This window comes from Dermacentor albipictus, chromosome 1 (assembly GCF_038994185.2).
Source record: "Dermacentor albipictus isolate Rhodes 1998 colony chromosome 1, USDA_Dalb.pri_finalv2, whole genome shotgun sequence".
In the NCBI taxonomy this organism is placed as follows: Eukaryota; Metazoa; Arthropoda; class Arachnida; order Ixodida; family Ixodidae; genus Dermacentor; species Dermacentor albipictus.
In genome coordinates, this window is record NC_091821.1 from 482,782,110 (window position 1) to 482,803,244 (window position 21,135).

The window sequence follows — 21,135 nt, forward strand, 5'->3', positions numbered from 1 at the left end:
CAACCACGTTCTTCCTTGCTGCGCCGAGCGCGGCCGCGTAGCTACCATTGAGGGTACACTCTTAAAATTTTCACACCCTTATGGGTGTAATGCGGGTGTATTCATCTTTTCACCCCTTGTAAACACCCTTGAAACACCCTTTTTCAGCGCAAAAGAGCGTTCAACAAGAAAACACCCTTGGAACACCCCCAGTCTTTCTAATTTACACCCTAATTATAAGGGAGTAAGTGAACAAGCTTACAGTATATGATAAATGAACATTGCCAGTTAAGGCGTTGATATTGGCTGTACATAAAACGCGCGCTACCTGCGCTTGAATCAGATAGCTGGAATGATTAGATCGGGGCACCTAGGCAGCAGCGCACTGGCTCCGAACAGTGGTCAAAAACGAAGTTTCCCACGAATGTTGATATCGAACGGATGACACTAACGCGCAGACTTTGCATAGCCAGATATCTGCAAAAGGCTTCATATGATCAATAGCAAAATATTTACAATGCTATCACTCAATGCTTAAAGGTGTGCAACCAGTTAGACTAGGAATGGTTAGAAGTGAGGGCTAACGGTAAATAGCTCACCAACTTACGGTTTGTAGATGACATTGGCATACTCAGCAACACTGCAGACTATTTGCAACAAACGTTTGAGGAACATGTCGAAGAAAGTGTAAGTCTGACTGAGAGTTAATATGCAGAAGAGAAAAGTAATGTTCCGCAGCGTGGCGAGAGAACGAATGTCATGGTCGGCAGTCAGCCTCTAGAACCTGCGCAGAAATACGTTTATTGAGCTTAATTAGTCGCAGGGGCCTCTGATCAAGGAAATTAACAAAAATAAAATATTAGCTGGAGAGCTTACGGCAGGCATTACTAAATCATGACCAGGGAGCTTACTGCTAACCATTGCTTTCTACCGTTAGTAACGTATGGGGCCGAAACTTGGAAGTTACCAAAGAAGCTTTGGAAGACGTTGAGGACCGCGCAACGAGCGATGCAATGAAAATTATTAGGCATGATGATAATAGACTGGAAGACAGCGATGTGGATTAGAGAGCGAACGGGGATAGCTCATATTTTGGTTGACATTATGAGGAAGAAGTCGTGCTGGGCAGACATTGCAATGCGTAAGGGAGAGAACTGCTGGTCTATTGGAGTTGCAGAATGGGTGCTAAGGGAAGGGAAGCACAGTCGAGGACGGCAGAGAATAATGTGGACGTGATGGAATTGGGAAACTTGAAGACACGTGGAACCAGTTAGCACAAGACAGGGGTATTGGAGATCGCTGGAGAAGCTTTCGTCCTGCGATGGACGTCAGAATAAGCTGATGATGATGGTGACGTGACGACATCCATGCTAGCTTCGCGGCATGTCATTCATGTTATGTCATGCATGCGTGTCATGCACGTTCTGATAGCTCGATTTGCGTCGATTGGGCGGGGGGGAGGGAGGGGGGCTAGTAGCGGCGTAGCCAAGTGGGGCACGCCGGGCACTTGTAACGCTCACTAACAGTAAAATTTTTGCTGCTATGGCAATGGCCCCGCTCCTTCCCCCTCCACGGCCAATTGGGACTCCCCCCCCCCCCCTCACACGAAAAAATTTTCTGGTTACGCCACTGTCGGGAGAGGGTGTAAGAGTGCTCTAGACCCCTCCCTGTAACTTGTCAACGGAAACGGGGGACGGGAGGGCAGCTGCCGCCGGGCCGCAAACCTTAGGCAGCCCAATTACCGGCTGCATTTCCCTTTGCACGTGAATACTGCTCTAATGCCATTACACTGTAGGATCTGTGGCGGTTCGAGGGCATGCGACAATAAAAAAAACCCCTACAGCCATCAGCAAGTCTTAGCTTGAGCAGATCTTTGGGAGCTGGGCAAGACTCTCACAAAAAAAAAAAAAAGCTTGGCACCCCTCTTACAGGCATTGTCAACTCTGGGTCCCACCGCTGACTGTACATTTCCGGTAAAAAAAAAAAATCACACCGGAACTCCTCTCGGATTTGTCTAAGTGTGCGTAAGCATTGTGACTCTTCCTCATCTACACGCAGTCCATGTCGTTATCAATGTTATGAGACTTGAGCCGACATTGATTGATTGATTGAAAACATCTTTATTTACAGGATATTCGTAGAACTCGTGGGTGAGCCGCCTATTCCGGTAGCCCACTGGTTACTGCTGCTGCGCTGGCCCTCCCCACCAGCCACTGCTGACGGTCAGGATCATCGCTGAGCAGAATAGCCTCCCACTGCTCTTTTGAGGGATTTGGGATGGGGTCAACTATGGGATTAAACTGGCAAGCCCACACCATGTGGTAGAGGTTAGCTACCGCTCCACAGTGCGGGCATTGCGGGGAGTATAGTGTAGGGTACCACTGGTGTAACTTAGCTGGCGTTGGGTATGTATTAGTTTGTAGCCTCCTAAGAGTGTTCTCTTGCAACTTATTGAGGGATTTATGTGGTGTCGGGTACTCCTTCCTGGCTGTTCTGTATGGTGCGAGAATGTCAGCATACACTGCTAAAGCAGTTAGGTCCCAGCACTCTTCACGGTCATCAGGGGGAGACGCCCGGTATAGAAGAGCTCGGGCATGCCTGTGAGCGGCTTCGTTTCCTCCTGGTAGTTCCAGGTGACCGGGAAACCAGATGACTGAGGCTTGGCTGGGTGGATGCTTAGTCAGCAATGACAACCCTGACCTGTGAATTAATCCATTATTGAGGTTGCGACAGGCGTTCTGGGAGTCAGTGAGCACATCGGCGTTGGGGTTAGATGCTATAGCTAATGCAATAGCTGCTTCCTCTGCGTGAGTGGGGTTGGAGGTTTTCATCGAGGCGCAATTCACCATCGAGCCGACAAGTATAAGCGACAGCGCTGCGGCGACACGAGCTGCTCTGGTCGGCGGCGCAAGCAAAGTACTGCAGGTGGCGGGGCCAGGCGCGCTGGTGACGTTCCGTTCGTTTTGAGCTGTTATCGCTCTTTAGCCCTCCTCATCCGCGCCGAAACATTATCAACCGTTCTCCGGCGGCGGCTGCTTGTGGCACCGCCGCGCGAACCGTATCTTGAAAGCGAACTGCATTGTGGACAGAGTGTGCCCACTGCTGAAACCTTCCCGCGCTGTGTTCGCACCGTTTACTTCGCTTTGAAAACAGACGCGCGTACACCTATCTTGAAAGTGTTCTGCGAAAAGCGCATAGTGCGGCATGAGCTGAGAGCTTCGTGAGCGCAGTGTTCTCGCCGCTTCGGTCGCGTTGAAGCGAGAGCTAGCACGAAGGTGAATTCACTCGCTGTTGCGGGTTCTATTTTGAAACGTATCGTGTGGTACGGACTGACGGACGGATGTTTTTTCTTGTTGGAGAAGTATAGAAATGCTTACGTTATAAAAAAAATCGCAGGGTTCGCGAATTTCGCGATAAGAACCAACACCAACCCACTCCTCGGCGCCCCGCGGAGCGATGCCGTCTTGATCGCCCCCTCCCAACCCCGGGAAAAGGGACACTACCTATCTCAGTTGAAGAAACGATGATGAAACGTTAACGACAAGAACGGCATCTCCTAACGAGTTGTCTTATGGCCTCTGAGATTTGCGCGCGCAGCTGGCGCGCGCGAACCTGGGAGGCCCTAATTGGCCGCTTAATAGCATAAAAAGACAAAGATAACGCCAAATGACACAGTTAAAAATTCAAACAAATAACTGATCTTAATTATACTGTTTGGGAAAAAGAAATAAAAAATTAGACAGCCGCAACACACGCCACTAAAGCCACCACCGCCGGCATAACGCGGAACCAACAGTTGGCAACATTCATTCGCGCGTCATTGCTTCGTTCGCTTCACGTGGTTCGCTTCGTCTTCGCCAATGCCTTCTTTGGTCTTCGCAACGAGAGCCGCCATCTTCTCGCGCCTACCGTTTTGTATGGCTTTGTTCTCTGCAATCCGCGCACGCAGCTCATCGGTGGATGCACGTCTGCTCGGCGTCGCAATGCGGCCTGCGTCATTTTTTGGTGTTCGCGCAATCGGTGTGAAGCATGTCGCATGTGAAATGTTTGGTAGAAGTGCCTCACGTCCAAGTCAAGCCGCCGTACGGGTGTATGGCTGTGCGCCCTGTCTCGGAAGCGTCAACGGCTTTCCGGCATGCGGATTTCAGGTACGTGCAAATGCGTTTCGCCCTCCTATTGAGCTCCGGCGCAAAGCGTGCAATATTTCATGTGAAAGATGCAGTGCCTGTCATCATGGTGTGAATTTCGAGCGGCAAACGAGAACTTTGGCATTTAGAGCACACCGCGGCTGCTAAGTTAGCGTGGAAATTGTTTTACGTTACCGTAATATGTTGCTGTCAGTCTAATCTGCGGCTTGTGGACAGCTAGCCCATTGACTTTTGCTTGTGGCAGCGATAAGTATATAAATGGAAGCGGTAATAATTTTCGAGAGCAGAGAGTTGTTTCGCTCGATGTTTGGTCGTGTTCATGGCGTTATGAAAGCTAGAAAACTAACTGGCTTTATCGTGCTTAGTTCCAACTCCAAGGGGCGTAACGTTGGCGCTGTATATGCTTGTTTTCGGTGTCACGAGTACCACTTTCATGCTTTTGTTGCATGAGAGGTAGCTGCTCCATGCCGTCTGGGCAGAATACAACAAAAGCAATTTCCTCACTTTCATACGTATGCAATGTGACGTAACAAAATTTCCAGCGTTTTATTCGGAGCGTAAATATCCAGTATAGTTTAGTAAGAAACTCGAATTCTGTCTTAGCTTAGTAGGCGTGAAACAAGTGAAACTCTTTCCTTTTTGAATTCGCCCGCAGATGCGTCATCGGGTAATTGACAGTAGCTTCGCTACGTGAGTTGTTTTATGCGCCAATATTGCCTGGTTAAGTATCCTGTTAATTTATGCCGACGCTCGTTCATCTTGATTTTAAGCGGTTACTATCCCCGAGTACCGGACGATGCCAAACTTGTGAGGTGTAGCAAACGCGGGAAATTCAATGTGGCGTGGCTGCAAGTTCCTGTTTTTACGTTTCTTGCATTCAAAGCCAACAGAGTATCACTGATTTATTTTCCATTTCTGCTGTACTTGATCAATCTAATGTGACAACTGCATTTGCTCTTTAATGTTCTCCATTTACTGTGTATTCAGCTTGGCTACCGTCCTCTCTTCAGAGGATGCTGCTGTGATAGCTCTTTCGTATAGCACATGCCTCTAGGCCCTTGTGTTTCAAGGGCTCTGGCGAGGCAGCAGTGCTCCAAGTAATTTTACCATCCTGTATATTTTCTATTTTGCATCATTCTTCCACGATGGATTTTAATGTTCATACTATTTGTCATTAGTCATCGCCATAATTTTATAGCACGTAGATTTTACGCACTTTACAGCGACAATTTTTAGGCCAGTTTACAGTCAAGTTACATCTTCCATAATACATCGTCAACATTACCACTTGTCATGGCCCTCTTTGGCCAAACGTGGCCCTTGCGCCATAAAACACCACACATCATCATCATCAGCTTGGCTGCCAGAAAATGCTTGAATTTCTTTCAGTATCCAAGTGACGAAATATTCCACTGACGGCCGTGTGTGAAACACGCAAGATGACAAAACTGATAGCAAAATGATGAGATATTTCTTTTATAGCGTTTGGACTCGACTTTTGGTGAGGCTGTCGATCGACCTTGGGCCTGGTGACAGCACACCCGACATCGCCAAAGTGCAGCCTATCAGTTGAGCGCCCCCGAATGGACCATCAACATCGGAAACTGAAGCAGAGCCAGGTAGGGCCAATTTTTACTTTGGAACTGAATACTGACAGCTGCCTCTTTTTTTTAAGAACTAAATAACATATTTACAAACCAATCCTTTCTCTTTGTGCAGCCTACATAGAATTGTTTTTTGTTCTTATACAGACCTTCAGAAAGCAGTTCTTCTGAACCCTTTTTGCATGCACAAATAAATAAAGAGGAGTTCACTTTCTGAAGAAATTGATGCACTGAAATGTGCGTTCGACACACAATGAGATGCAAGGTAACCAACAACTTTAAAGCGGTAAAAAAAACAAGTTTGAAACAAGTTCTAACATCATAACCCGCCTTGGCATACGGATCTAAATATAACAGCAACAGAGGTGCATGCAGAGAAGTGTTTGTAAATGTTTGCAAGATATGTACATTGTCCATGAAATTGTTTTATTTACTTAGAGCTTCTTGGTGCCATGGCAGTGCAGTAAAAGCTCAAAATGATGCCCCTGCTCCTAATAAAGCACCTTTAGATATTAAAATTAAATTATGGGCTTTTACATACCAAAGTCACAGCCTGAAGTTTTGGGAACCTGGCCTTCTTTAATGTACACCTGAATGTAAGTGCATAAGCGTTATTGCATTTTACCCTCATTGGAGGGCAGCTGTCATGGCCTAGATTGAAGCTGGGACCAGCATGACTGAGCAGCATGGCATCATAGTAAGTGGGCTATAACACTAGGTCAAAATGAGAAATACTGCTTAGAACTACCAACTTCTTGGCTCACAAGCACTTTGCACTAAGTTAAAGGAGTATGGAGTACTGACAGCGACTGTTTATGTACCAATTTCTTTTTAACCTGACTCCATTATTAAAGTGCGAAGCTTCAATTAGTCAAAAGCAGCCTAAATTACAGAACCAGCTCAAAACACGCACCATGTATAGCTGGATTTGGACATGAAAATGGAGTCAATTCATGTCGCCGAAAATGGAGGTGGCAGTCACACTATTTCATGCATTTTGCCTAAAACATAGTCAATAATTAATCAATTTCTAAAATATTCTTTTCAAAAAGTTTTTTTTCAAGCATGAAAGGAGGAGCCAAATGGTGTTCAGGTGCACGAGCGGTTAGTTGCACGGCACTTGCATGTGTTCACTGGCTTCTTTCAAGCTTGAAAGAAACATTTGTTGCACCTATTGAGCAGTAGAAAGCTGGATTGGGAATTTTTCAGGGTGCTCTACAATTTTCGCACTGACACTTTTGCTTTGAATATAATATTTGAGCAGTTAAGTAATCGTTGTTAACTAATTACCTAATTACGAAAAATGCAAGAATTGGTTTCACTTCCTCAAAACGATGGCAAACGACATTACCTTGGTGCTGTCCAGCTACGTTGCAGTTGTACATATTTAAAGCTTGCATGTGTTATACAGACCACCTGGTAATTACAAGGCATATATAGAAGTGGCTAAGTTGTGTAAGCCAGCCATGTGTAGTGAATCATGAGAAACAGCCATGTTTCTTTGACTTAAGGGCATGATAAGATTGACATGCTCGACACCTTGTATCAGTGTGTTCTAGGCCTGTTCGTAGTTTAGCTACTACATAAACAATATTTCTCCACGTGTAAGCTCATATGCATCTTTCAAGTATATTGCCTCGTGTGTCCAAAATAAACCATCCTCGCGCTTCCTTCATTATGTCTTTATCTGTTGCTGTGCTAAATTTTTAACATGCAACTGCACAAATTTTCATCTAGTTTTCATGTTTCCTCGTTGTTTGGTGGCTTTATTTCTGAACAAGTTGTTTTCGTTAAACCCTGTTGCACACAGCAGTACACAGCATTTCTGCCTAGAGTGGAAATGGTTTTTTTTTTTCAGATTGACATAAATACACCTTGCCTGGGCAATGTAAGGCATTCTACATAACACTGCCATGCAATAATGTTTATATTGTATTCCAGCATCATGCAGAACTGTTTACTTACCAGATTAGAATATGTATAAGTGTTGGAAGTAACAGAACTGGAAGAAGCCAGCAGATAATGAGGCCAAGGAAAGCATACAGGAACATGTGTTAAGTTTTTTTATATGAAGTATAGAAATGATAAATTCTGGGTAAGTGAAAGTGGATTAAAAGATATCCACCTGTGGGTGGAGAACGGACCCATAACCTTCACATTACAAATGTGATATACTAACCACTGTGGTACTACTGCCGTGTTCGAGCGTCGACAATCTTAGGGGCCATTGTGGACGGTTGAATGCTGCCTCGGTGGCACAGTGGTTAGTGCATCGCATGCCTAATGCAAAGGCTGTAGGTTCGTTCTCCCCCCATGCCTGGTTGTTTTTTTTTACCATTTTCATTTCCCTTTATCATTTCTACATTTAAATAGAAAATTACAAATAAGTTTCCACGTGCCTTCCCTGGCATCTTCCAGCTGTGATTCAGAAAAATTTTGACCCTCAGTATCCTTTCTTCTCCTTTGGAAGAACAGGAGCTTCATTTTAAAAATAATGAATTCACCTTGTTCAGTATCTCAATGTGGTCTCAAATCTTATCATAGCATGTGTATTACTAAGTGAAGTTTTTGTTAAGATGATATAGCATGGGACCTAATTAGTAGCCTTTGTGTACAGATATATGACTAGTCTAATAAATAGGAGGATTTTAAGAAGCACTTCTAACATGGTCTGAGCATGTGTTTAAAAAAACTAATCTAGCATGATTTCAGGCATAACTGTTGCCCCTGAAAAATATTTGGATAATATGCATTGGCATTGTTTTTAGAGAGCACCAATACTGCTTTGATAGAGGTAGCCTCGTGGAACATGAAGCATCGCTTCTTGCTGAGTCAAGGAAATATTTGCATATCTGAGGTGCATGTGTCATAAGCTCGAATGCTGTTTAGAGGCTGCTAATAAGAAAATTACTTGACTTGCCTTCCAGAGATTGCTTCAGTAGTCTATGCTACTCCATCATAAACAATTTACCAGGGTGAACATTCACCACAGTTGGCTTTGCAATGTTTATGCAAAATACCACAATTGGTTACTAGACATGTGACTGCACTAAAACTTGGAATTAATGACCAGTAAGATTTATGGGACCAGCAAAACTTAGTTTATTACTCCAGAACAAAATGCGAGGCACTTCGGTTATTTCTGCCATAGAGTTTCTTACAGTAATTACTAGAGGGAACTCTGGCGCTGCAGTCGTACCACCATGGGAATGATGGGAAGCACATGGATTTGTCGGATAATCGTGCTTGTGAATTCAGACGTTCTTGTGGCTTCGTATATTATACGCTATATAAATCTCATTGCCGTAAATTTCAGCGCAGTCTATACTCTTCGAAGTGCAGAAGACGGCGTCAACACGCACAATCGCTATTAATTGCAACGATTGAGCTTGTCCAGGTAGCCAAATCGAAGGGCGCCAAGCGTCTCAAGGCACTGGTATGCCCGCGATAAATTCATCAGGGCGTTGCACTCGCTTGTCGTTACATGCCTCCGTGGCTTAATGGTTTCAATATCAGACTTCTGTTCTAGAGTTCCTGTGTCTGAATCCTGTCGTCGGACGATTTTCATGTTTATTTATTTATTACACAGTATATTGTTGAGAATGACTAGTTTACAAAGTCACAAAGCCGTTTGAAGCCAAACAGATTAAGTTTAGGCAAATCCATGTACTTCCCATAATTTCCATGCTGCTACAGCCGTTCTTGTTTGATCTCCTGTGGACACTAACGTCAGAGTTCCCTCTAGTAATTATTGTATGAAACTCTGATTTCTGCGCCTCACTCGTGCAGAAGCGGCACCACACCTGCTGCGTAAACATGCACTACCTTTCGGCCAAGTGCAGGGAATGCTGTGAACTCGCCCTGTACAAAGCCTGCACTAAGTAAAACGAATCACAACGTGCAGGTGCTGCCACGTTGAACTGGTGGAATGAGGAGTGAAATTCAGCACCTCCTGAACTAGTTCAGAAAGTGCAGGTTAATCTAGTGGAGATTAATAGTAACAGAAGTTGAGTGATTCTGCGTTACATTCACGAAATATACTTCATGATACTTTTCCATTTATTTCATCAGTTATTAAGAATCCCTTTTGCATTGTTGGACAAAACTACAGAATGCCAACATATTTTCTAGCATTCACTGGTAACAAACATGTCAAAACTTGTTCTAGTGTCTGGATTGCCGCTTTAGCCGTTAACCCCCAAGTTAATTCCGGAAAAATGCACCAAATTTTTTACGTACTCAATTTTTCGGCGTCATTCTCATTCTAAAAATATATTACTTCATTGGTCTCTGGTTAGAAATAACACAAAAATAAGAGCTGCTCTTGAGGGCAGCTTTCCCTCAATGCCGACTGTAACTCATCTTTGACAATACGAGCAGTATAACATCGGGCAGAAAGAGTGCAACTCGTCATTGGCGATATTGGTACTACCTCCAGTCACTAGTACAGCTTGGGATCAATGGTTAAATGTTGCGACTTTGTTGATGCCCAATTTTAATTCTGCAGCTGTTACACTTGGGTGTAGCATGTGTATGTACGTGTGCATGCATTAAAATGACTTCACGCTAGAGCAAAGCAACTGTAGTGCAGAGAGGCATTAGTCATCTTTATATATTTGCTTTGTAAAGATGCACTAAGTTTATTTTTTGCAGTATAGGCTTGGCGCTAATTGGCCAAAGATGCCCTTGTGCTACTAAAACCTATCAATTAATTCGCTTTTTGCAGTAGCAGGTGCTTATTCCTTTTTCAGGATCGGTCTGAGAGTTTTAATTTGTTTTTCTTGAACTGTGCAATTTCCACTCACAGGACTGCATGTCATGTGAAGTGTTCCTTTTTCAATCAAGAATGTTGAGGTTGTGTTTGTGAAACTCGATTTCTTGCCTCAAACGAGCTTGTACAAACTGACCAAGCTGATAATTCTACCTGCTTATATATTAAATGTGTTGCGGTTATGAACCCTCATAATGAATGACACACAGTATAAAAATTTTATCTAATAAAACGATTTAATGAAATTTTTCATGTTTTTCGCGTTCGTGTTCACTTCTCTACTCTCGTGTCCTGTCTGCATGTCTCGCCTCTTTTTTTTTGCATATTAAATATCGTATAAACTTAACCATGCTTTTTTACCACAATGCAGGGGGAAAAAGCTCCGGTAACACCATGCATTCAGTATGGTGGCCCAGACGTGTATGCAAGCAACCTCCTTCATGTGGACCAAGAACTACTCTGCAGTGTCTCACAGTCTTCCATGCGAAGCCCTCAACATTCTCGTCTCAGTGGAATGGCTGCCCATCTATCTGCGTGTCCATCACCAAGACGGCTAGTTGTAAAGCTCCTGTACCCGTTTAAGAAAGCTTAATGATTTTTTTTATTTAGTTTTCACGGTTGGCCGTAGAATCTTAACATTTTTGATGTTTCTAACGTTTTTACCTGGCACAAAGTGGCGCAATAACTTTAAACCAGTGTAATGTATTTAAGTGATGCTCACTCTAATGCCTATCTGGTTTTGTTTGTGTTTAAGAAATTTGAATGTCTGATGAGGTAACAGCATTTAAATTTGTCATCGTGGCTTGGTTCAATGAGCTGCTAGGAAATAAGATGCAAAACTTATCACATGCCAGTTGTAGCATTTTTGTATTCATGACTAAAGTATACACGTTTCAAAAGATGGAAAGTGGGGAAAAAAAGCCTCAAGAACATAATCATCCTAGGATTGTCATGTCCTTACAACTCTGCAATGACTAATGCCTCGTGCATCCTGGGAGCACAATGGTCGCAATGCCTACAGGTATACTTGATAAGAGACTAGCTTGCAAAAATTTAGTTGAGAGTTAGCGCTCATCCTGTCTGCTTCTAGTCTGTGTCCATGCCACTTCGCGCTACAATCCAAGATCATGTTACTGTACCAACTCGCCCAACTTTTTATCCTTGTGTTAAAGACACACTCAGACTTGTTCTTACTTATGTGACCGGTTATTTTTGTGCTTTATAATAAGATGCAGTGCTTTTCGAATGAAAACGTGATATTTAGTAGTGAGGTTATTTAAAAAAACTGTTCTGCTTAAAATTTAATTGAACAAGCCTGTGCCATTATTCGGTGCTTATGTCTTTGTATTGGTATGGTTTTACTCATCTTCCTTTTTACTTCTAAAACGTGCAAACATTATTATGTAACCATTTCTCTTGAATGAAATAAATACTTCTGACATTTCGTCACAAATTTTACAATGATGTTGTTCAATTACGTAACCTTAGACTAGCTGATTGTTGTTCTGGTAGCTTAACTTACAATGCCTTTGCAATATTCAATGCAAGCACATGGTGAAACATAAACTAAGTTATTGGGTATAAGCAGGTATCTTTCAGTAAATTGAGCATACGTATATTTCAGGAAATGGTGCATGCTTATATATTGAACAGCAAGGACAGCTACACATGCTGTTTTGTTCGTAAATGCTGAAACATGATTCGACGTAGAAGCACTTTGTTCTTTGGCTTTGAGTGCTACCTTTAAGTCATGTGTCAAAGTAGTAGTAGAAGCATCCCGTGGCGATAAATGACAACTTTGATGAATAGAGGTGTAAAATGTGTGCTTAAAACGGCAAAAAACTGTTTGACAGGCAAACATATGCTTCTGTAGTACTGTACTTGTTACCGTCGCCAATCCATGCATTGCTTGTGCTCTATTGCATTCAATATGAGCTACAACAACGAGCTGTGGTGTCTTTCCCTCCTGGTCGAGCTGGTGTTGCGAAAATGTTTGACCAAGAAAAGTGGAGGTTTTTAATTATTTCAGAAATGCATGTAACTATGCTTTTGGCTGTGTGCTGTTTCCACGGGATTATAAGTACTGGTGCACCAAGGTGCGGGAGATCCTGTGTCCTTAGTGCAGCGCGCATTGTTATTGCGCTCTGCATCCGACCGGCAGTGTACTATCACTGCAGAAGAAGATTACGAAAAGCATGGCCTGTGTGCCTTGCTGCAATGGTGAAACCTTCAATTGTTTGCCTGAAAGGGTCGCACGTTATGCTACCACATGACGGACCAGAAGCGCAATATGACGACGCCTCACAGATTCTGGCTCATACTGAACAAGGTAGTACCGTAGCTAAGGCTAGGCAGCATTCACAACAGCTAGTCTGCCCATTAACTACATGGCTGTAGTGAACGCTAAAATACTTGCAGGGATAACACCCTTTTGGAAGCGTGTTGTCCATGCTACACCCATATTGAAAGGGTGGTGTCTCTGTTACACCCCATATAGAAAGGGTGTTGTTAGCTTTACACCCATAGGCGAGGTGACGTCATATTAACACCCCTTCTCTTGTAGGGTGTTAATTTGCACCCTTTGCTTGAGGTGTAGCAATACACCCAAAAAGGGTGTCACCCATGGGACAAGTCATTTACACCCTTAAGGGTGTTAAAATTTTTAGAGTGTATGAGCCATTGTTCATTGCTGCGCGTCTCATATGTGGGTCTATTCTCTTTTAAGTTTGCTATGTTTGTTCTTAAGTTGCTTCTATTTTTATGCGTTGCATAATGCAATCACTCAGTTCAGCCCTTGGGAGCGGCCCGGCAGCCACCATTGACCTTTAGCGCAACCACGTGACGTGACGTCACGACAGCCGGAGGAAAAGCTGGGCCCCAACTCGCGCAATGTGCAACGCATTCTTGGCTTAACCAAGCTAAGCCTGGTCATTTTTATGCGAAGCATACTAGCCGCACAACCACGCTCTTTCTTGCTGCGCCGCGCGCGGCCGCGTAGCTACCATATGACGTCATAACAGCTGCAAAAGCGGAGGCTCAACTCGTGCGCTCGCTTGCGGCCGCGTAGCTACATAGCCGGTTCTCAGCTCGTGCGCTCGCCTGCATGAGTTGTTTCTTCGTCTAGCCAAACCAAATATAGCCAAGCAACAGCAGTTCACCAGGCTTAACAGTGGTTCAATAATTAAAATAAAGGCTAGTATGCTTCGCATCCTGGGCTTAACCTTAGCTAAGCCACAGCCATTTTTTTCCCCTCTCACTAGCTGGCGAAATCGTGAGAAATATTTCCACATTTGCAAACATGAAGGGAGTTTAACGGAAAAGACATGATTGAAACTGAAATTGACATTTATTCCGCAACACAAAGATAATGTTGCGAGGAGGACAGCTAAAAAGCTGTAAAAACAGCTTGAGTAGTCCTGACCTACCAGCATACAGAGCAACACAGTGACGTGCGGTGAAGGCGATGCACATTTATACAGACGTTGGCTCATATTCGATCAAAGAGCAGGCAGAACAGGGCAGGAGAAAAAAAAAAAAAACAGAAGAAGGGCACATTACTATACAGACGTGGCAAGCAATCGCATTTATGAACTTTTGGATTCGTCGTTATTTGTTGCAATAAAAATGTGATTTAGAACCGTCGACAATGAATATTTTAGCACTTGTTTCCCGTAGTTTGTTCGGCATTTGGTGACGTTCCAGGGTTCCAAATAACGTACGGTATAGGTGGGGGTGTTTTTCTACAATCGGGCTACGTTAGTTAATGAATCATTATTTTTTAATATTCCTAGTTTATAAAGGCGGCATAGTTTGTATTTGTACAATGATGAAGTAGGAACCATATTATATTTTTTCAATAGGTCTGCAGTATGGGAACGATGCGGAACTTTACAGACCAGGCGTAAGACCTTATTCTGCAATATTAACAGTTTGTTAATGTTTGCAGCTGTTGTTGTGGACCATGCTAAAAAGGCACTGTTTAGTGTAGAAGGAAATAAAGAATGATATAAAAGTACATTAACTGGGATAGGAAAATAATAACAGTGGCGGCGAATGATACCAATAGTCCTTGATAACTTGGTAACCATACACTTCGCGTGTTCATCCCATGTCATATTTTCTGAAAAGTACACACCTAGAGATTAAACGCTCTTTACTATTTCGATATTCGTGTTGTTTAACACAATGTGCGCCAATTGGATTTGTCTGTGACGGGGGTGAAATAAAACAGCTTTTGTTTCGTGTTGATTAACTGCTAAGCAATTACTTTGAGCCCATGTATTTATTTAAGACAACGCACGATTGGCTTGATTCGATAAATTTTCGGATGAATTGTTTGAAAGTAATAAACCGGTGTCATTCGCATAGATTATATAGTGGGCAGTTTCAATAAGGTGTACTAATTCATTTACGTACAGGATAACCAGAAACGGACCTAGAATACTACCCTGAGGGACACCACTTTTTACTGATTTTCCTGAGGAATTTTGTCCCCCATTTACTACGAACTGAGATCTATGTTGTAAATAGGATATGATTAATTCTTGTGCTATCCCCCTAATGCCACAATGGTTAAGTTTTTTAATGGGGATTCTGTGAGTTTTAAGATCAAAAGCTTTTGAAAAATAAAAATAAGTCCGAGCAGCATATTATTAGGATATTATCGGTAGATACCCGAGAGACGAGCCGCCGCGAGAACGACGACGAAGTGGGTCTGTGCCCTTGGCGCGAGAAAATGTCGGCCTGGTGCTCTGGCTCCAGTCCAGTGTAAATAGCTTGTAAATAGCCTCTTCTATCTGTGTCTTTCTACGCGTAACAATATTTTTGCGTTCGAAATTTTCCAGAATAACTTATTTTTGAGTCAAAAGTGCCAGCTCTGTCAACTTGTTATTTCGAAACCCATATTGGGCTGAGCATATAATGTTCTTACAGTCAGCAAATGAGGATAGGTGCCTTAGAATTATTTTCTCCGGACTTTTAGAAAAAAAAAACTGGTTGAACCGATATAGGACGATAATTTGACATGTCGTTCCTATCACCTTTATTAAATATAACTGTGACCTTTGCTGTTTGCATGGTACTTGGGAAAATTCCAGTCGACAAGCATGTACAGAAAATGTGGGTAAGGCAAGGGGCTATTGCATTAATTGCATATTTTATAGGTTCTATCTGAATCTCCTCGGCATCAGTTGCTTTACTGTTATTAATCGCCAAAAATGTAGTCACAACTTCGCTTTGCGAGACTGGTTCTAAAGATACTGTGTGTTCATTTGGGTTATTCAGAAGAGTTAAATCAAGAGTGCTTTCGGTAACGTCACCGAGGGACAGAAAAGACTACCAAAGGCATTGGCTAGTTCAGCACCTTGTAACTCTATTCTGTATTTTGTTATTTTACTTACTGTTTCTGCTGCAGTTCTAACTGCAACATTGGGTGCTTTCCAGACATTCCCTGTACGCCCTTCTGTCGAGTTAAACAAGTTAATCTAATATTGTCTTTTTTCGGCCCGAAGGTGTTCGGCAACAAAATTTCTCTATGTCTTGAATGCTACCAGAGCTTCCGGAGTACGAATGAATGAATGAATGAATGAATGTTACATATGAATGTTTTACATAATTTGTCTCGTTTCTTCATACGTTTTACCGATTCTTTAGTTACCCAGGGTTTGCGCCTTTCTTGACCTGTTCTACACGTCTTCACAGGAAAACATGCAAGGTAAATTTCAGAAAACTTGCGTAAAAATGAGTCATACGCTACATTCGGGTCACTTGCTGCGAATACATTGTTCCAGCTGACTGCGGTTATATGGTCTCTAAATGTGCAAAGTGTTGCAGGAATAATAAGCCGGTAAGAGAACACGGAGCGCGGTCGCTTTACTATATTAATGAGCTGATTTACTGACATAACTATAAGCAAGCGGTCGCTAGCACTATAAATTAAAGTACAAGCTCTAACTAGGAATGCATCAAAGTTGGTTAAAAACAGGTCTAAAAGTGTCGTTAATTGTATAGGGATTCGTGTTGCTGGTGTTATAATATTCTGACAGGAATGAGTGTTTAACAGTGATTCTAGTTCTAATTTTGTATTGTTATCAAAGAGCATATTCACGTTCAAGTCACCACCAATAATTAATTGAAATTTTCTTGCCTTCACAAATTCTAGAAATGAATCAAGAAACGAAAAAATAAAGCAAGTGGACGTTGGTCGGGGGAGGACGGTAGCATACACAGAATACTGTTGTACCGCATTTGATCACAAGGGTTTCATAAAAGGGGTTAATAAAGCAAAATTCAGACAGTATTTCGGAATCCATTGAATTTGACACAAACATTGCTGCACCGCCACCCCTTTTGTCATTAAGGTTCATGTAATACGATTTGTGTGTTTGAAATGTATAGACATCCACTTCAGAGGCAAACCTAGTTTCAGAAAACATTACAACATCAAAGCGTTCTTGCGCTTCAGTAAGGAGATAAACGGGTTCATCTCGCTTATTTCTTCCAGATCTAAGGTTACAATGAATACAATTCAGGCATCACCGATCATGCGCATATAGGTTTAGCTTTCCGAGGAAACTAATGGGACTATGAGATGGTGTTGCGGGGAAGGACCCCGAATTAATTCAGGATACGTGGGAACCTTTCCCTACCACAAAAAGTCGCAGCTTGGCCCAGAAGGTGAAGCATCGATTGCATAGAAAATTAGTAATGATAGTTGCTTTATCGACCGTAAAAACTTATAAACATATCTATATATCCTATCGCGTCTGACAGGTGTGCTATGCATGATAAGCTGAGGGCGCGTCGTCCCACTTCTCTGTGTATCGTGGCATGATCATCTGAGGGGCGTTGCCCCATTTCACTGTATAAAACAACTGCTCAATAAATCCCAGGCACTCGTGATCTTTCAACGGCAAGCATGGGGTCATGCTGATACAGCAGGCATACTACCTCAATTAACAAGCATGGTGTCAGGAACGCACTAGTAAACATGAACACATCTCACCCTATGACTGCGAGTCCGCGAGTGAGTGAGTGAGTGAGTGAGTGAGTGAGTGAGTGAGTGAGTGAGTGAGTGAGTGAGTGAGTGAGTGAGTGAGTGAGTGAGTGAGTGAGTGAGTGAGTGAGTGAGTGAGTGAGTGAAGACTTTATTTGAAAACAAGGTATTGACGGGTGACCTTGTTGTTAGGCAGCTGCGAGCCTCTGAGCCCGGGCGGCTTCTTCAGCTCTCTCGATGACCTTGGCCTGCAGGTCACTGTCGGAGATGAGTAACACGGCCTCCCACTGCTCAGTTTTACTTATTTCGTGATTTGTGTGATTTTCCACTAGGCACGACCATATAATATGGAACAGATCCGCTTTTTTCTTACAACGGTTACATGAATTACGGTATTGGTCCGGGTAGTAGTAGTGATAGGCTACATGGTTGGGGTAGGTGTTGGTCTGAAGTCGTCTCCAAGCTACTTCTTGTCGCTTGTTAAGCGATTTGTGTGCTGGCGGGTGCACTGCCCTGGCTAACCTGTAGTGCTGAGTTATTTCCTGGTAACTGACCATGCGATCCCTCTCTGATCCTAGTGTGAGCCTACCGGGTGCTCGGTTGGCGAGTCCTCGAGCGGTGATTTGGGCGGTATCGTTGCCGGGTAGTGTTACGAACTTGTACCGCTGCACCACGATTACGACTTTGTGGTCCCGTAGCGCTCGTCACCCGTTTCGTGACAGAGCGTTGGTAGCGAAGACTCCGAGCCTGGCGTCGATGAGAATAACAAAAGGGACTTTATACATTATATACAGGTTATCATACAGGACATGAACGGGTCGGCACTGGGGCCGAGTGCTCACAACAAACGCGACTGTTCTCGCACGGCGACGTCCGGCGAAAATGCGTGACACATCTCACCCCAGTCGGGAGCGACACTGTCTCCCGGTGGGTCGGCGGATCCCGTTTTTCAGGCGGCGTGTCGCGTCTTTTATAATCCCCGAGGAACCATTGTCACTCAAACGGACCAATACAAAGTCAGCACACGACGGTCGTCCGAGGGGTACAACCAGCGACCGCGCTGGCCACCCGGTTCAAAGTTCGCGCGCGCGGTGACCTCCAGGCAAAGGGAGGTGCGGCGCCGGGCTGTCTGGCACACGCTGACACGTCCAAACTTGCGGCTCGCCGAGGCTTCTCCCGCAGGACCCCGCTGCCTGACGGCTCAGCATCTTGACTGGTGAAGGGAGAATTAGGGCGCTCGCAGGATAGATTCTGCATCTTGCAGATTCGGAATCCGGGCTTGTGGTAATGGCACAACAGTAGGGAGGAGTGTGCTGGTGCCCAAATGATCTGGATTGGTCGTAGGTGTTGGTTGGTGTCTAGTATGTGTTTTACGGGAGCGGAGACCTGACCTTTCGCAAAATTGTGTACTGCTGCCCTGGAATCGCTAATAATGTAATGACAATGTGTGGAGGCTATTGCCAGAGCGATAGCCGCCTCTTCCGCTGTTTCAGTGCTTCTGGTGCGGATTGAACCACCAGCGCGTATTTGACCTAGGGGTTCACCACTGCGAGGCACATACAGTTGCGTTCTATGTATTCTGCTGCGTCGGCATAGACTACGTCGTTGAAGGCGTGGAATTTCTTATGTAGGGCTTCGGACCGTTCGGCCCTCCTTTCCTTGTGTAATTCGGGGTGCATGTTTTAGGGAGTGGATTCATGTTGAGATGGCGCCTCTGATCGTGAGGAATGTCTGCTTTAGTGCTTTGCATCCACTCGTAGTTGATGCCGAGATTCCGGAGGATGTTTCGCTCGGCGGCACTCTGAGCTAGCCTTTCGTATTGAGATATACAGTGCGCTTCCACAAGTTGCTCGAGCGTGTTGTGCACACCTAGGGCTAGCAATTTAGCATTGGCCGTTCTTATAGGTAGCCCAAGAGCCTGTTTATAGGCCCTTGAGTTACCGAGTTTATTAATTGTGTTGCCGTTGCGCCCGTGAGCTTGCATGAAGAGGCCGAGTACACGGATGGTGGTCACCACCGGGATCGCGCCTCCTCCGGCTCGCACAGTGATTTCTGAGGGAGGTGGTGCAGTGTCGGATTTGCGGTTTGTAGGGGCTCTGAGTAGGAAGAGTTCTGATTTTTGCGGGGACCAGGCCCGGCCTCTGTCGGTGACGTACTTTTCGACCGTGTTTACAGCTTGTTGTAGCGTGGTTTATATATCTCCATCGCTACCTTTAACCACCCACAGGGTGATGTCGTCGGCATACAGACTGGGGTATAGATCTGGAATCTGATTAAATTGTTCCGGTAATTGGGATCATCGCTAAATTAAAGAGGAAGGGGGACAAGACTGATCCCTGCGGCGTGCCACGACTTGCGAGAGGGATCTTGCCCGATTGTAGTTCCCCTATTCTTAGTTCCGCTGTGCGGTGGTTGAGGAAATCTTTAATATAGTTGTAGGTCCTCTGGCCTACACCTATGTACCAGGGGCGTAGCCAGGGGGGGGGCTTATGGGGCTTCAGCCCCCCCCGAAATTTTTTCGGGCTGTCCATATACCACCGACCAAAGCGACCCCCGGCGCCGGAAATCACTCTGGATTTTGTCTAGAATGCCTTTTTGACGCTCGAAAAGACATTTAACCGCGAAGATTGCGAACTCGGGCTGGATTTTGTGGCAACGCCCATACACCGGGAGGCACATAACGCCAAGCAGTCCCATTCGAGCACAAAGTTTCAAGGGCGCTTTGATGGTGAGCGAGCTCGCCGCGGCATCTCACTGAGGCCACGGAATCTATGGAGCGCATGGATATCAATTGCGAAACTTTATGGGTATAAATGTCATAAGCTCTTGATGTGAAAGGTGCATTGACATTTCCAAATTTATGCTTTAGATTTTCAATTGCTGGACTTTGTGGGTTTAACGTTGTTATAAACATTTGACGCCAAAGTTCCATTGATTTTCTAAAGTCTTACATCGGAACATACAACGAGACAAGCCAAATCAACACACTAGCAGACGAGTTGACAAAGCACGCAGCGAAGTCCAATGAGACGAAGCGTTGGGGTGGTTCATTTGTGCCGTCATGTCACATAAAAAAAATCAACATTTTTTTTTAACCTACGCCAGAACATCCATGTCAAGACACTAAAGCCAGCCAAAGTAACTACGTTCTTATTTATTTTTTCTACTTTGACTTTTATTCGCGAGGACACATTGAGCCTGTTCAATTTTTTTTTGTTCTCGCTACCCTATCCGCGGGCTGCCAGAGCCAGCCAGAGCGCATACGTTTTTCTCGTATGGCACCGACCACCGCGCGGTGCACTTCGGTGAGCGTTCGGTTTGCTCTGGTCGAGGGGATTTTCACCTGGCAGAGTTTTGGACGCTTTCTGGCTAGCAGACGAGAAAAAAAAAACAATGGTCACTCGCCGCCATCACTGTGGGGACTCGAAGGATTGCACCGCGTTCCTTGAGCGGAACCTTTCCGGAAAGTCTTGATTCGCCGGTGTAGGATACTGAACAGTATGCGTATGGTTCTCAGTGGACCAAGCGTCTCATGTTTTCTTCGGTATTCCTTCCTTAGCCCCATTATGTGCCCGAAGTAGGCATTCGATTCTGGCCATCACACTTTCCTATGCGTTTTCTTTTTCATTTCGGTGCCTC

General features: G+C 44.3%; 1 long non-coding RNA gene across 1 annotated transcript; it reads left to right on the forward strand.

Annotated features, from left to right (window-relative positions):
- Window positions 1–3,879: 3,879 nt before the first annotated feature.
- On the forward strand, window positions 3,880–11,888 carry LOC135901454 (uncharacterized). Its single transcript, XR_010564126.2, has 3 exons — window positions 3,880–4,127; window positions 5,610–5,746; window positions 10,873–11,888. It is a non-coding gene; the product is annotated as an uncharacterized lncRNA (long non-coding RNA).
- Window positions 11,889–21,135: the final 9,247 nt, after the last annotated feature.